The sequence below is a fragment of the Coregonus clupeaformis genome, chromosome 16 (assembly GCF_020615455.1).
Source record: "Coregonus clupeaformis isolate EN_2021a chromosome 16, ASM2061545v1, whole genome shotgun sequence".
In the NCBI taxonomy this organism is placed as follows: domain Eukaryota; kingdom Metazoa; phylum Chordata; class Actinopteri; order Salmoniformes; family Salmonidae; genus Coregonus; species Coregonus clupeaformis.
In genome coordinates, this window is record NC_059207.1 from 55,141,533 (window position 1) to 55,159,650 (window position 18,118).

Consider the following 18,118-nt stretch of genomic DNA (forward strand, 5'->3'; position numbering starts at 1 on the left):
TCTTGGATAAGGTTCTGGCTTTATAGAACATAACGAATACGATAACATGGACAGGGGTGACCTGATCCAAAATCAGCACTCCTACTTAATACAGGCTGAAACAGATTGCCACCCAGTAAGAGGTGGACCCATAGAGTTGCCGGTGAAAGGTATAAGGAACAACTGCCCTACTAGGTCCCCAATTAGAGGGGGCGATGACTCAGTGGAAACAGGGGAAAATAATACAGGTTTATTGCCAGCCTCAACACACACCAGAATTACAGGAGAAACAGGAAGTAGTGTTATAGGAAGTGTGATGTTGTATCTATGGAAGAAGACAATAATATCTATTACACAGTTGTATAGCTAAAGTTATACCAATATTAATGGTAAGAGTAATAGCAGATAACATGTAATACAATAACAAGGCTATACCAATAGAAATGGCAATAGTGTACAGTAGGAGGATATTCATAATAGCTAATAGGGATGTGTAATGACATAGGTTATAAATGTGATATAACGGTTAAGGCTAGACTGACGGTAAAAGCTAGCAAGGAATAGGATGCAAGCTAACATCAGGAACAGTCTAAGCTAACATGGTAAACAACTTAACATCCTATATAGTTAACATAAGTTAGCTTAGCATGTTAGAATTCCGGTTATCATGAGGCGCCGCCATCTTAGAATGGTCACATGATAATAACCACTGGAAGTGGCGGATACGGTAACGCATGTTGGCCGGAGGCCATAGTGAACATGAAAAATTACCTTGCGGCCATCTCCTATAGGTTTCAATGGCACGTAGAGTAAATATTGGCCCAACAGTAAAATTACTAATAACCCGGCCATAAGGGGATAAAATGGCTATGTAACATGATTTACTACAGCAACATGATATTGATATCGCTACCAACTAAGTTACATTGAGTAACAGTAATAAATAGTTAGTAACTACATGGGTTTAGGAATAAAGGGCACATACAGAAAGTAACTATAAAGGCACTCTGGCTACAAAGTCCATTTACTCTGGGCAGTGACGCACACACACTAAAGAAGTCCAGAGGTTGTAGCACGAAAGGTGTTCACCGGTGGTAGTCCTTGGATGGAGAAGTCCAGATGTGAAGGGAGCAGCTTAGAGATACTAAATTGTAATTTGCACTATGGCCTATTTATTGCCTTACCTCCATAACTTACTACATTTGCACACACTGTATATAGATTTTCTATTGTGTTTTTGACTGTACGTTTTGTTTACCCCATATGTAACTCTGTGTTGTTGTTTTTATCGCACTGCTTTGCTTTATCTTGGCCAGGTCGCAGTTGTAAATGAGAACTTGTTCTCAACTGGCTTACCTGGTTAAATAAAGGTTAAATATATATATATCTTTTTTTAAGATACGGACGCATTCAATCTCCCTCTGCAGCTTGAGTAGGCTGAGATCAGAGCAGCCTAAACCAGGTAACTCCTTGATGGTGATTGGCTGCATCAGTCTGGTGATCAGAGTGATAGTTGCCGGGCTACATGGCAACCAATCAGAGGTCAGTTGACCAAGGTCAGGGGAGGTGAGCAAGATCTACAGGCAGACACATCGGCACTGGAAGGAGGAGAGGTGTCAGAGTGGGCTGCAGAAACTTCTAAGTTTTGGGGAAGCCACAGCAGGTTTGCCACACAGGCCATAGATTAGTGTATCACACTCCTGATGATACCATCAAGTCATATCTGATAGCACTTGAACATGCTGTATGTGACCGGGGTTAACCCTCCCGTTGTCCTAGGGTCAAAATGACCCGCCACTGTGTTGAACCAACTTTATTTAATTTTTATATTTTTTGGATCATTTGTGAGAAGGAGGCAGTGAGACTTTAAGTATCACTGCCTCCTTCTCACAAATGATCCAAAAAATATAAAAATTAAATAAAGTTGGTTCAACACAGTGGCGGGTCATTTTGACCCTAGGACAACGGGTGGGTTAAACCTAGGTCTTTTGTATGCCAAAATACTGTTAGCCCAGTGAGCTAGCTTTACCTCTTGGTGATGTAATTTGGAAACATAATGTCAACTTTCACTGCTATGCAGATGACACACAGCTGTACATTTCGATAAAACATTACCTACCCTGGAAGCCTGTGTTTCAGACATAAGGAAGTGGATGGTGGCAATTTGGTGGTGGCAATTTTTTTACTTTTAAACTCAGACAAAACAGAGATGCTAGGTCCCAAGAAACAAAGAAATCTGCTGTTGGAACTGACAATGAATCTCAATGGTTGTACAGTCGTCTCAAATAAAACTGTGAAGGACCTCGGCATGACTCTGGACCCTGACCTCTCTTTTGACGAACATATCAAAAATATTTCAAAAGCAGCCTTTTTCCATCTTCGTAACATTGCAAAAATCTGAAACTTTTTGTCCAACAATGATGCAGAAAAGCTAATCCATGCTTTTGTCACTTCTAGATTAGTCTACTGCAATGCTCGACTCTCCAGCTACCCGGATAAGGCACTACACAAACTTCAGCTAGTGCTAAATACGGCTGCTAGAATCTTGACTAGAACCCAAAACGTTTAACATATTACTCCAGTGCTAGCCTGGCTTCCTGTTAAGACTAGGGCTGATTTCAAGGTTTTAATGCTAACCTACAAAGCATTACATGGACTTGCTCCTACCTATCTCACCAATTTGTTCCTGCCGTACATACCTACATGTATGGTATGGTCACAAGACGCAGGCCTCCTTATGTTCCTAGAATTTCTAAGCAAACAGCTGGAGCCAGGGCTTTCTCCTATAGAGCTCAATTTTATGGAATGGTCTGCCGATCCATGTGAGAGACGCAGACTCGGTCTCAACCTTTAAGTCTTTACTGAAGACTAATCTCTTCAGTAGGTCCTATGATTGAGTGTAGTCTGACCCAGGGGTGCGAAGGTGAACATCAAGGCACTGGAGTGACGAACCACCCTTGCTGTCACTGCCTGGCCGGCTGCCTTCTCTCCACTGGGATTCTCTGCCTCTGACCCTATTATGGGGGCTGAGTCGCTGGCTTGCTTGCGCTTTTGTCTGGTGGGGAGATCTTTGTGGGCTATACTCGGCCTTGTCTCAGGGCAGTAAGTTAATGGTTTGTTGATATCCCTTTGATGATGTGGGGGCTGTGCTTTGGCAAAGTGGGTGGGGTTATATCCTGCCTGGTTGGCCCTGTCCGGGGGTAGCTTTGGACGGGGCCACAGTGTCCCGTCCTCCCCCCTTTCACACCAGGACCTGAGCCCTAGGACCATGCCTCAGGAATACCTGGCCTGACGACTCCTGGCTGTCCCCGTCCCCTGTCCACCTTGTCGTGCTGCTGATCCAGTTTCTGCTGTTCTGCCTGCGGCTATGGAAACCTGACCTGTTCACCGGTTGTGCTATCTCGTCCCGGACCTGCTGTTTCAACCCTCTCTCTCTCTCTCTCTCTTTTCCCCGCTAACCAAAGCCTAGGTATTAGCTTGGCAGCCAATGCAAGTCTAAAGGTCTCAGGCAAGGAGCTTATGCGAACTTGGCTCCGAACCACCCCCAGACCATAATACACATGCACTATGGGAAGCATCTCTGCCTGGTGCGCATACATTCCCATAAAAAAAACCCTGTCAAGAATCACTGCTGCCCTGGCCAATAGGGACTGGGAGGGAGCCAGGAGCAAATTAGTCTTTGATTGTTCTCACTTCACTTGTCAAGCGTTTTGCATGGATTTCCTACCATTCTGAATGTTTTTTATGAGGCATATTCATTTAATTGACTGCCTGGTATTGGAGGTTTCATTCTCAGGTATAACACCAGATGGCAGTGTCGCCTCAGTTTTTGTGAACACTGCCACGTGACACATTCGGTCAGTATTGACATATTTCTGTGACCGACATTCATGCTTTCATGGTGTTCAATTAACAACATGTTCGTTTGATTATGTGGACATGAGTAATGGACTGAGACCTCATACAGTATTCATGATCATTTATAACATGTATATTTATCGTTAAGCAAAGGAAGGATGTCGGTGATGATCCCCGATAACCGATAAATTGTTGTCCTCATCTGCTGTGATTCTGAACTCGATTGTTTTGCCTTGTAGTAAATTGCACATAATACAATGTCAAATTTTGTGTCGAGATCTGATCAGTGCACTTTATTGATCCATAATCAATGGCCGTTATCTAAACAATTGTGGCACATATAGGGAAAGAGGTTGAATGCTTGTTTTTTTTTGCCAAACCATAACATTTCTGGAGGTGCGTCGAACTGCTTCTTGCCACATAATCTACGAATTTATTTCCGCCTGTCAAACTAGCTGTCAGCGACAAGGGGCTGTACTCGTGTGGAGCAGAGGACTCGAGCCTTCATTCAGGAAGTCCAGACAACACTTCAGAAAGTCAAGGTGTCTCCTCCGGAGTTGGACTAAATGTTATTGGAAACGTGGGATTCTTTAACAGGAGCAAAAACATCACTGGTCAGTTTTTACATTGGTTTATTTATGATGAAAGTACAAATGTTTATCTTATTGATTTAAACTTTTTACTGTTGTAATTTGCTGACTTCATGCAGTACGAGAGACACTTCCAAGTTCCTACATCATGTCTTAGTTTCCTCTAGCTGAAGTCGAGAGGTATGTTACTGTGAATTGAGTATTTCCTAGTCAAGCTACGAGGCTAATGTAGCTTAGTCTTCATTATGACTCATAGCTTGCCAGATAACATGAGGACTACCAAAGTTAAGACTTGAACGCATCTGTTGTTTTAACGTCACAGTCTGTGACCAGATAGGCAGCCAGTGAAGTGCGTAGGGTAACAGTTAAACTGTACAAGCCATTTTTTTTTACATTTTAGTCATTCAGCAGACGCTCTTATCCAGAGCGACTTACAGTTAGTGAGTGCATACATATTTTCTCCCATACTGGCCCCCCGTGGGAATCGAACCCACAACCCTGGCGTTGCAAACGCCATGCTCTACCAACTGAGCTACACGGGACTAGCCAGTTAATAACTGTTCTGTTGGTTGGTTACACCTGCTCGCAAAACAATTCTCACTATCGGTTTCATTGGACATTGTTTGTACATACAAGGCTTTTTAATCGATGAAAATATTGCTTGGCAAATGAGGAACAGAGGACGGGTTTTCATAAAAGCACCTGAGCTCATGGGTAAGTGTATTGCAAACAAATGACAAGCCGGTTTGGTACACAAACTGAACCGTTCGCTAAATTGTACACCATGTTTTCAAACCTGTATGCAGTTGCTCAGAAGCATTTAAACTTTGTTTAGCTGTCAATTTTGAGAATTGTCATTTTGTTCCAAGAGGTTTTACTTGATAATTGGCGAGTTGTCACTAGACAGATGGGTCTACAATGTAGCCAGACTGTCTGGCTGTGCCACAGACTGTTTTCCAGCGGATACATTGTTGCGAGTGAACGCTCTACAACCATCTACTTTATCATTATTTTCTGGACATTCTACGATGGACGGATTGCCAGACATTGACGACGATGGCATAGCTCAATGCACATGTTAGACAATGGCAATGAAATGAGACGACATAGGCTGTACAGTAACTGACAGACAGAAGAAGAAAACAAGTACATTGTCCCCGAGTCTAGTGCGCCTACTCTATTTGTGCTCGAAGCAAATGTTGGACTTGTGTACACAGGGTAGGCTAGTTTAACAACAATGACAGCTACATTCAAAACATGATTCTGTTTGATTTGCCGTCTTTTGTCATTCGTACAATGATTTCAAGGAGAGCTTAGCCACTAATACAGAGCTTTTGTTTCCGTAATCTGCATAAAAGTACATGTAGGTTAATATGACCCGCTTGAAATGAATGATTTTAAATGGCAAAAATAGCAGCCAGTGGAACAGCCTACAAAAACCAACCTGACTTAATGATGTCATCTCTTTATGTAGACCGCTTGAGTAGCAAACTAACAGATATGTTTTTAATGAACACATTTCCGTTTTTTCTGAACATGCTTGTCTTGTTTATTCTGGTTGCCAGGTGTATATTGAAACTATCTTCGTCTTTTAGAGGGGTTTGGAAAGTTAAGGAAACATAAATTAATTAATAAATAAGCATATTATTTCATTGCATAAGTCTATGCTTTCCCATACAGTAACCTCCAGTAGGCCATCCAGCTCATCTGTAAGCCTCTGGTTCTGAGAGGGAAGTAGCTATGAACAGAAAGTTACACCATGACAGGTCTACTTTTTGTTCCATAAGGATGCCTGTGTCGCCTGGCTGTCTAGCTGATAATACTGGTATCTAGGCCAGTTCAATGTTTATTGCATCAAGATAAATGTTTAATTGAAGACAATAGCCTGAAATAGGTGTGTGTGTGTGTGGCCAAGGTTAAACTGAACTTGCCCTTCCAAATAAAATAAAATAATATTTGTCACATGCACCAGCTTTACCGTAAATTGTTTGCTTAAGAGCCCTTCCCAATGATGCAGAGTAAAAAAAAAAAAGTGTAACACAAGGAATAAAATGCACAAGAATGAAGCTATATACAGGGAGTACCAGTACCAGATCAATATGCAGGGGTATGAGGTATTTGAGGTAGATATGTACATGAAGGCAGGGTAAAGTGACTAGGCATTAGGATTGATGATACATGTAAGAATAAAGAACAGAGTAGCAGTAGCATATGATGAGTGTGAAAGAGTGTTGTTGGTGTGAGAGTGTCTATATTGTGGCCTCCGAAAGTATTCATACGCCTTGACTTGGTCCACATTTTGTTGTGCTACAGCCTGAATTCAAAATGGATTAAATATATATTTGTTCTCACCCATCTACACACAATACCCCATAATGACAAAGTGAAAACATGTTTTTAGAAAATTTGGCAAATGTATTGAAAATGAAATACAGAAATATATAATTTACATAAGTATTCACACCCCTCAGTCAATACATGTTAGAATCACCTTTGGCAGCGATTACAGCTGTGAGTCTTTCTGGGTAAATCTCTAAGAGCTTTGCAAACCTGGATTGTACAATATTTGCATATTATTCTTTTTTAAATTCTTCAAGCTCTGTCAAGTTGGTTGTTGATTGTTGCTAGACAGCTATTTTGAAGTTTTGCCATAGAGTTTCAAGCAGATTTGAAGTAAAAACTGTAACTAGGCCACTCAGGAACATTGTGTCATCTTTGGTAAGCAACTTCAATGATATTTGGCCTTGTATTTTAGGTTATTGTCCTGCTGAAATGTGTCTCCCAGTTTCTGTTGGAAAGCCAACTGAACCAGGTTTTCCTCTAGGATTTTGCCTGTGCTTAGCTCTATTGCGTTTCTATTTATCCTAAAAAAAACTCCCTAGTCCTTGCCGATGACAAGCATTACCCATAACATGATGCAGCTATCGCCATGCTTGAGAATATGAAGAGTGGTACTCAGTAATGTGTTGTGTTGGATTTGCCCCAAACATAATGCTTTGTATTCAGGACATAAAGTTAATTTCTTTGCCACATTATTTGCAGTTTTACTTTAGTGCCTTAAACAGGATGCATGTTTTTTGAATCTTTTTATTCCGTACAGGCTTACTTCTTTTCACTATGTCATTTAGGTTAGTATTGTGGAGTAACTACAATGTTGTTGATCCATCATCAGTTTTCTCCTATCACAGCCATTAAACTCTGTAACTGTTTTAAAGTCACCATTGGCCTCATGGTGAAATCCCTGAGCGGTTTCCTTCCTCTCCGGCAACTGAGTTAAGAAGAACGCCTGTATCTTTGTAGTGACTGGGTGTATTGATACACCGTCCAAAGTATAATTAATAACTTCACCATGCTCAAAGGGATATTAAATGTCTGCTTTTTTTTATTTTGACCCATCTACCAATAGGTGCCCTTCTTTGCGAGGCATTGGAAAACCTCCCTGGTCTTTGTGGTTGAATCTGTGTTTGAAATTCACTGCTCGACTGAGGGACCTTACAGGTGATTGTACCGTGTCTTCGGAAAGTATTCAGACCCCTTGACTTTTTCCACATTTTGTTAGGTTACAGCCTTATTCCAAAAGTGATTAAATTGTCCCCCCCCCCCCTCATCAACCTACACACAATACCCCATAATGACAAAGCAAAAACAGGTTTTTAGAAATTTTAGCTAATTTATAAAAAATAACAAATATTACATTATACATAAGTATTCAGACCCTTTACTCAGTACTTTGTTGAAGCACCTTTGGCAGTGATTGCAGCCTCAAGTCTTCTTGGATATGACGCTACAAGCTTGACACACCTGTATTTGTGGAGTTTCTCCCATCCTCTCAAACTCTGTCAGGTTGGATGGGGAGCGTCGCTGCACAGCTATTTTAAGACTCTCCAGAAATGTTCGATCAGGTTCATGTCCGGGCTCTGGCTGGGCCACTCAAGGACATTCAGAGACTTGTCCCGAAGCCACTCTGTCAGTGCCAGCTCTAGGAAGAGTCTTGGTGGTTCCAAACGTCTTCCATTTAAGATTGATGGAGGCCACTGTGTTCCTGGGGACTTTCAGTGCTGCAGACATATTTGGTACCCTTCCCCAGATCTGTGCCTCTGTGGGACCTAATATAGACAGGTAAAGAAAAACCCTGGAATGAGTAGGTGTGTCCAAACTTTTGACTGGTACTGTGTGTGTGTGTGTATATATATATATATATATATATATATATATATATATCACACACACACACACAGTACAAGTTAAATGTTTGGACACACCTACTCATTCCAGGGTTTTTCTTTATTTTTACTATTTTTTACATTGTAGAATAATAGTGAAGAGATCAAAACTATGAAATAACACATATGGAATCATGTAGTAACCAAGAAAGTGTTAAACAAATCAAAATATATTTTCAAATAGCCACCCTTTGCCTTGATTGACAGCTTTGCACACTCTTTTGACCCCAAACTTTTGAACGTGTGTGTGTGTGTGTGTGTGTGTCTTGTGAGTGTGCATAGTCACTGCAAGATAGTCTGTGTAACCATTTAACTATTCAGCAGTTTTATGACTATTTAGCATCTGCCCCCAAGCCATAAAACTGCTGTCTCGGAGCCTGTTGGTCCAAGAGCCGATGTACCGTTTGCCGGACAGTAGCAGAGTGAACAGTCTGTGGCTGAAGTCTTTTGACAATTTCTCGGGCCTTCCTCTGACACTGCCTGATATAGAGGTCCTGGATGGCAGGGAGCTGGCCCCGTGATGTACTGGGCCGTCGACACCACCCTTTGTAGCGCTTTGCGGTTGATGGCGGTGCATTTACCATACCAAGCGGTGATGCAGCCAGTCAAGATGCTCTTGATGGTGCAGCTGTATAACTTTCTTCCCCTCCCCGCCCCCTTTCGTCTGAACACTGTTAGTTTAGCTTTTCTGTAGTATATTCAGATGCGTCATCCTCCCAAATGGCTCCGTACGTAGTACATGCACTACTTTTGACGAGGGCCAATAGTGCACTACATAGGGAATAGGGTGCCATTTGGGACGCGCCCCCTGTCACTGACATCCTGTGTATCCATGATCTTTTGGCTTGTTCAAAGGTTGTGCTTTGGTTGTGAGTATATGGTATGTGTGTATTATATACTACTGGCATGGCCTACATAAAGAGCTTAGTATGTACTAGGCCTACATGCATGTTCCAATGCACGTGTAATGTATATAAAAGTCCAATGAAAAGTATGTCTTGTCTTACTGCTTCCCCGAGTGTGTCTGTATATGTCCTCCTCTGTTTGAGTCAGTCAGCGACGTGTGTGTGACTATAAATGTTTACGTGTCGTGCAACTATATCTCTGCAAGTGTGAGACTGTGTGTGTGGTTGCGGGCCTGTGTGTGTGTGTGTGTGTGTGTGTGTGTGTTGATGGATGCGTGGGCTGAGGACACATCAGCTGGCAAGTGGCTGATGTAGCTGTCAGAGAAAGAGACAGAGTTCTGTCCCAAATGGCACCCTATTCCCTTTATAGTGCACTACTTCTGACCAGGGCCTACTACTTTTGACCAGTGCCCAAACAGAATTGGGTGCCATTTGGCACAGGCAGGCCCAGGCTCCAGGTCCCTCTCCCGCAGCAGAAACTCTCTCCCAGGCAGGCAGACCCAATATCGGGGAGGTTTATACCCATGACACAGGCTTAATCAGTACCCACTGACTGACTGCTCTGTAAAGGGCTGGAGAATCTGGGTGTGAATAACGTTTTCAGATATGAAGAGAGGGAGAGGAGAGAGAGAGAGAGAGCTTTTCCACTGCAGCTGTTCTTTTTCCTTCTCTCTCTCTCTCTCTCTCTCTCTCCTCAAGGACTAGTCTAGTCTATTGTTTTGGATTTAGACTACTCTCCTTCAACTGTTCCGAGTGGAGGAAGGAGGAAAATAAGGCCTGAACTGAACGAGGAAAGAGTCTGTTTCTGCTCGACCATCACGACAATATAGCATTCAATGATACCTGTACATTCTGTTCCTTGCTCTAAGAACAAGGATTCGATATGGAGAAATACCAATTTGCCAGGTGTACAATAGACTCATAGAAATAGCCTACAGCATTGACCAGGCCACAGTACTGTACTTTATGTTGAATCATTGGTAAGGTCATAGGAATATAACTGCTCTATCGCTATGGGTAAGGTAACATCCATTCACTTCAAGACTATTTGCCTCCGCTGCTTCACTGCCCTCTTACAGTGCATTCGGAAAGTATTCAGACCCCTTCACTTTTTCCACATTTTGTTACGTTACAGCCTTATTCTAAAATTGATTTTTTTTTTTACATTCTCGTCAATCTACACAATACCCCATAATGACAAAGCAAAACAGGTTTGTAGATTTTTTTGCAAAAAAATAAATATGATATATATATATATATATACACACCTTAGTTACATAAGTATTCAGACCCTTTGCTATGAGAGTCGAAATTGAGCTCAGGTGCATCCTGTTTCCATTGATCATCCTTGAGATGTGTCTACAACTTGATTGGAGTCCATCTGTGGTAAATTCAATTGATTGGACATGATTTGGAAAGGCACACACCTGTCTATATAAGATCCCACAGTTGACAGTGCATATCAGAGCAAACACCAAGCCATGAGGTCGAGGGAATTGTCCGTAGAGCTCCGAGACAGGATTGTGTCGAGGCACAGATCTGGGGAAGGGTAGCAAAACATTTCTGCAATATTGAGGTCCCTAAGAACACAGTGGCCTCCATCATTCTTAAATGGAAATAAATGGAACCACCAAGACTCACCAACCACCAAGACAACCTGACAGAGCTTGAGAGGATCTGAAAAGAAGAATGGGAGAAACTCTCCAAATTCAGGTGTGCCAAGCTTGTAGTGTCATACCCAAGAAGACTTGAGGCTGTAATCGCTGCCAAAGGTGTTTCAACAAAGCTGAGTAAAGGGTCTGAATACTTATGTAAATGTTATTTTTCAGTTCTAAAAACCAGTTTTTGCTTTGCCATTATGGGGTATTGTGTGTAGATTGATGAGGGAAAAAAACTATTTAATCAATTTTAGAATAAGGCTGTAACATAACAATGTGGAAGAAGTCAAGGGGTCTAAATACTTTCCAAATGCACTGTATGTCGAGCAGCGGTTAAGGTTAATGGCAAATCACTTTCAGTGTAACCCTGAATAGGTTAGTTTAAGAGCAGCGAGCAGTCAGCCACTGCAGTTGAGCGGAGCTACAAAGGCCAGCTTGTGGCCTGAGAGGACCTGGGCCCATTCTAATTAGCACTGATAACAGCGCTCCAAGGAAAGCCTCCTCTAGCTTTCTCTCTCTCTCCATCTCACTTTCTCACTTTCTCTCCTTTCACTGTCGCTCTACCCACCCTAGGGATGTGCCGCTTTCCCTTTCAAGACGATTCAATGCGTATCTAGATACGTGGGCTCCGATACGATGCAGGAACGATACGTTTTAGTTTGAAACAATTTGATTCGGTTTGATTAGAGGAACGAATCGATGCGCTTCAATGTGCTAACATTTGTTCCGTTCCAAATGAATGTAGCCTATGCTTTTTTTTCTCCCCACACTTTTGATCTGAAATTACCATCACCCACTTGTAATTTTTCCAGATTAAAAGAGTTTGAACAAGTAATGGATCAATATTTATCTTAAATTTGCGATGACATAGCACAACTTTGGATTTCACCCCCGTCTCAAAATCGAATGGTTTTGACCGTTTGGAAGTTTTCAGAGTGCTTCTCCTTCCGCTTCGATGCAGTGCCGCTTGCAAAAGCGATTGCTGTCCTCGTTATACAAGGTAAAGTTGATGAATGTATATCTAAAAAGGACCATGTACACTGATTGTTTAAAGCAAAACTACCAAAACTATTGCTGATGGTGAACCTGAACAATCAGAATAAAATCTAATGTAAGCCCCGATCATTAGGTAGGCTATAACCAGATGAGAGTTGTCTCCCTTAGGCTACTTCTGTTCTGGTAAAACACAATTTTCAACAGCTCTTTTGATAACGATAACCAAATTACATTGGTTGTCACTCAACTAATAAAGCATTATATTGCGCAAGCCATTCCAGAAGCATTTGAATGCTGAAGGTGCCATGCAGATTTGCAAGATCAGGAATAGGCCGCCAACGCGTTGGTCAACGCGCTTAACAGTGCACAGTTTGACTAGGGGTTGTTCGGCATGCAAAATGACTTGTAGGGCTGGGCGGTATACCGTATTTCGCTATATACATGCAGGTTTGGGTTTTCGGGGTATCGTCACCAGTGATTCGTAACGTTTAAATCAGTTTTCTGACTGATGCATGCTATATTTGAATCGGTTTAGGGTCCCGCTCGTTACATCCCTACTGCATCATATAGCTGCATCAGAGCCCTTATATATTGGCCTGCAGTTTTGTCATTTTCTGGCGTTGGGAATTGCCTGGAACCTCACGATACGATATCACAATACTTAGGTGCCGATCCGATATGTATTGCGATTCTCAAGATTCTATATGTATTGCGATTCGATAATGTGATTTTAATCCGATTTGATGTTCCAAACATATTGGTCACCATATGTCTGCAGCAGTGGGACAAGAGAGACATGAGAGGAACACGTTTTGATCGGTCATGGAAATAAAAGTGCTGAAAACAAATGGTCTCCCTATTTAAAAATAAAGAAAATGGAGAACAAGCTATGATGGGGAAAAAAACACTGGAGCTTGGGTGCAGGTACAGCAAACTATTGTAAAAAACAATATTGCGATATTGTCAAAATGATACAATAAATCATTTCCCTATATATATATATATATATATACACACACACACACACAGTGAGGGGAAAAAAGTATTTGATCCCCTGCTGATTTTGTACGTTTGCCTACTGACAAAGAAATTATCAGTCTATCATTTTAATGGTAGGTTTATTTGAACAGTGAGACAGAATAACAACAAAAAAATAAGTATTTGACCCCTTCTCAAGCAGAAAGATTTCTGGCTCCCAGGTGTCTTTTATACAGGTAATGAGCTGAGATTAGGAGCACACACTTAAACGGAGTGCTCCTAATCTCAGCTTGTTACCTGTATAAAAGACACCTGTCCACAGAAGCAATCAATCAATCAGATTCCAAACTCTCCACCATGGCCAAGACCAAAGAGCTCTCCAAGGATGTCAGGGACAAGATTGTAGACCTACACAAGGCTGGAATGGGCTACAAGACCATCGCCAAGCAGCTTGGTGAGAAGGTGACAACAGTTGGTGCGATTATTCGCAAATGGAAGAAACACAAAAGAACTGTCAATCTCCCTCGACCTGGGGCTCCATGCAAGATCTCACCTCGTGGAGTTGCAATGATCATGAGAACGGTGAGGAATCAGCCCAGAACTACACGGGAGGATCTTGTCAATGATCTCAAGACAGCTGGGACCATAGTCCCCAAGAAAACAATTGGTAACACACTACGCCGTGAAGGACTGAAATCCTGCAGCGCCCGCAAGGTCCCCCTGCTCAAGAAAGCACATATACAGGCCCGTCTGAAGTTTGCCAATGAACATCTGAATGATTCAGAGGAGAACTGGGTGAAAGTGTTGTGGTCAGATGAGACCAAAATCGAGCTCTTTGGCATCAACTCAACTCGCCGTGTTTGGAGGAGAAGGAATGCTGCCTATGACCCCAAGAACACCATCCCCACCGTCAAACATGGAGGTGGAAACATTATGCTTTGGGGGTGTTTTTCTGCTAAGGGGATAGGACAACTTCACCGCATCAAAGGGACGATGGACGGGGCCATGTACCGTCAAATCTTGGGTGAGAACCTCCTTCCCTCAGCCAGGGCATTGAACATGGGTTGTGGATGGGTATTCCAGCATGACAATGACCCAAAACACACGACCAAGGCAACAAAGGAGTGGCTCAAGAAGAAGCACATTAAGGTCCTGGAGTGGCCTAGCCAGTCTCCAGACCTTAATCCCATAGAATATCTGTGGAGGGAGCTGAAGGTTCGAGTTGCCAAACGTCAGCCTCAACCTTAATGACTTGGAGAAGATCTGCAAAGAGGAGTGGAACAAAATCCCTCCTGAGATGTGTGCAAACCTGGTGGTCAACTACAAGAAACGTCTGACCTCTGATTGCCAACAAGGGTTTTGCCACCAAGTACTAAGTCATGTTTTGCAGAGGGGTCAAATACTTATTTCCCTAATTTAAAATGCAAATCAATTTATAACATTTTTGACATGCATTTTTGTGGATTTATTTGTTGTTATTCTGTCTCTCACTGTTCAAATAAACCTACCATTAAAATTATAGACTGATCAGGTCTTTGTCAGTGGGCAAACGTACAAAATCAGCAGGGGATCAAATACTTTTTTCCCTCACTGTGTGTGTGTGTGTGTATGTATATATATATATATATATATATATATATATATATATATATATATATATATCAGTATCATTTTCTATTATGGATTCTGCTGTGTTTATGTTTAGCGCCATCGTGTGCTTATCTGTGTTAGAGACGAGGGCCCGCCATGATCTATTGCCCCGCACACATTTATTAACAGTGAGACGCACACATTTTGATAAATGAGACCCAGTATGTGCAGTGCAATATGACTGGCATATGCCTGCATCCCTTCCCCCCGGCCTATAAACTGACATCCTGTGTACTTCCTGTGTAAAGGGCCCTGTAGGCCTCCCTGAGTTGGTGGCAGGGGCAACCTGTTGCGAGTGAGTCCCTGCCAGTGCAATGCATTCACATTCCTCCTCCCCCTCTTCTCCTGCTGTGCAACATAACTACCTCATGCGTCTCAGCTGAAAGCCTTGAACTTGTTTCTCTTCTTCCTTTCTTCTCCTCCTCTCTCTCTCTCTCTCTCTCTCTCTCTCCTCCTTCCCTTCTCCTCCTCTCTCTCTCCTCCTTCCCTTCTCCTCCTCTCTCTCTCCTCCTTCCCTTCTCCTCCTCTCTCTCTCCTCCTTCCCTTCTCCTCCTCTCTCTCTCCTCCTTCCCTTCTCCTCCTCTCTCTCTCTCTCTCCTCTTCTTCCCTTCTCCTCCTCCTCTCTCTCTCTCTCTCTCTCTCTCTCTTCTTCCCTTCTCCTCCTCTCTTTCTCTCTCTCTCCTCCCTCCCTCCCTCTTCTTTCCTTCGCCGCCACCTCCCTCCTGCCACGTGAGAGAAGCCTTACTTCAGAAAAATATATTAAGGGGATGGATTGGAGAGAGAGAGAATTGTCAGTTATAGCCTGTGTGTGTGTGTGTATATACGCCAAGACAGTAGCAAAGCACATCAAATATTAAAGCGTTGCGCTGTCAAGCTTAATGTTCTGCACTGATCTGGGTTGTGTCCCAAATGGCACCATATTCCCTATATAGTGCACTACTTTTGACCAGGGCCCATAGAACTCTGGTCAAAAGTAGTGTACTATATAGGGAATAGAGTGCCATTTGGATGTAAGTCGGGTTTAACTTGTCTAATATAAGAATGCTGTCTCGGATGACTAGGAGAATTATGCTCCTCCACTCCTTTCTTTTCCTTTCAATCTCTAGCTAGATGTTTCTTTTAACCCTTTAGACCTCAATACAATTATAGAATGCTGCTGTAGATTACTGAGAATTTTCAAGATAAACCTAATTTTCTCACACATTTCAAACAAACAGACATGGCTCAAAAACAAAGAACAAATGACAATCACAAGTTAACTTCGTTTTAAAGAGCATGACACCACATTCAGTAGGAATAAGGAATAACAATCATTTTGTCTTCCATTGTGTAAAGACACTATCAAAAAAAATGAACATTCAACACAACAAAAAATAGAAAAATAGTATTTAAATTGTAGTAAATTTGACTAAGTTACTTACTCAAAGTGTACCAAGTATAAGATATTATACTTATAGATATTACATATAAATATTAAAATAATAATCCAAAATGTGACCAGAGGACAATATTCAGGGTTGTGAGATGATCAAGTGACAGCGTCGAGAGCGAAGCACAATTTTGCCGCCTCCCCTCAACTCTCGTTTTCTTGCCTGACAGACAACTACAGAGTTAGCTGATTAGTTACGAAGCTGGGACAGTTTCCAAATGAATTACATTGGTAAAAACAGGACAAAACAAGCAACTTGTTAGCTGGCTGTGTAAACAAATATCACTGCAACTCAATATCATTGGAGCTCCACTGCGCAGGCTTCTACCATAACACGACAGCTAAGCAAGCTGTGAAATAATAGGAAATCAAGGCAATGTATAGTGTATGAATGTCTGGAATTAGCAAACATGACAAACCATAACCTAAATCCAACAGATAAACACAAATTATTATAATCTCTATTTTGTGGCTAGTTTGCTGTTTATCTGTGTGGCTAACGTTAGGTAGCTTGATGCTTCCCAAGCTCAGCACACATTTAAAGCCACACAACTTTTCTAGCTAGCCTGACAGACGAACCTGACAGTTTGCTAGCTAGTTCGCTAGCTATAGCAAGCGGCTTGGGTCGTTTCCATGTGAATTACTTCGGTAGAAACAAGACAAAACATCAAAAGAGTTAGCTGACTATATAGGGCCTACAGCTAAACACTGCTCCACCGCTGATGTACTCACCTGTATCAACCCGTTGATCATGACAGGACTTGCTTAGCTGTGAGCTATTCACCAAGTTTCACAGCATCAAACATCGACAACACCAAACATATATCTGCAGTTTACTTATTTCACTCACCTCTACATCATCATCGCTTTCAAAGTGCAAGGACGTGTCCGAATCCTTATCACCAACCAACATAGATACAGCCTCTTGCACAGTGAAAAATTGTGGCCGCTTCGGCGGCGTCATTTTGAGTAATGAAGTGAAGAAATTGTAAAAAGTCATATAACAGCATACCCTTTTTCCGGTTTCTGGTTGATGACAACAGCCTCGCGAATAAGACACCAGGTTGTTGGCAAGTTCATTTTGCAATATTGACCAAGATAATAATGATAGAAAAACAAGGCCGTTCGCCGCCGCTATAGTAATTTTAAAGAACGTCCGTCGACGGCCGATATGGGTTCTAGAGAGTTATTAATGATGATTTGAAAAGACTGCAAACCCTGCGTACGCTGAAAGCTGTGAGGCGAGTGGTCTGGTCGTGCGAAAGCAGATGGGTTGTCCCAAATGGCACCCTATTCCCTATATAGTCCACTACCATAGGGAACTGGTTAAAAAAAAGTCACTATATAGGGAATAGCCAGGGTGCCATTTAGGATGCTGAGTGGGTACAGATGTTGGGTAACACCACTATATTTAATAACCAATATTGACCACTTCATACTACCACCTCATAATAGACACCCTGTTCAGAACAGGTGTTACCATGAAGGCAACACTTGTTTGTATAACCAGGTGATCTGCTACACACCCGACCATTTGGTTAGGAAACATGCAGGAGAAGAGACACGAGTGAAAAAGGTGCCTCTGCACACAGATGCAATTTCAGTATGTAATAGCCAAGAGATGCAATTTCAGTCTCGCTTTAAGCATTTAGTCCGTATGCCTAATGACCTTCGTCAGAGCATAACCTATTGTTTGTTTGTACTCCAGACCAGAAAGCTGCTGGCGGTCTTGTCATCCATCCTGTCAGCCTAATCAAAGGTGTGTGTGGAAGATCAGATGCTCTGACTGTCTGCTCTGGTTTTTAAGCATGTTTCATGCCTAGCTACCCCGCCCTCTCTCCTAATGTGCTTC

At 42.2% G+C, this 18,118-nt stretch overlaps 1 protein-coding gene across 3 annotated transcripts in view; it reads left to right on the forward strand.

The window, feature by feature from the left end:
* The first annotated feature begins 4,093 nt into the window (after positions 1-4,093).
* The window catches only part of taok3a (TAO kinase 3a), a 100,315-nt gene continuing 86,290 nt past the window's right edge, over positions 4,094-18,118 (forward strand). For 2 of the 3 annotated variants that reach the window (XM_041901647.2, XM_041901651.2), the window contains exon 1: positions 4,094-4,451. The gene's annotated coding sequence lies outside the window, so the exon portion shown is untranslated. Of the gene's footprint in view, positions 4,452-4,938; positions 5,142-18,118 lie in introns of those variants that run through there. The other variant, XM_041901648.2, reaches the window with a different exon arrangement.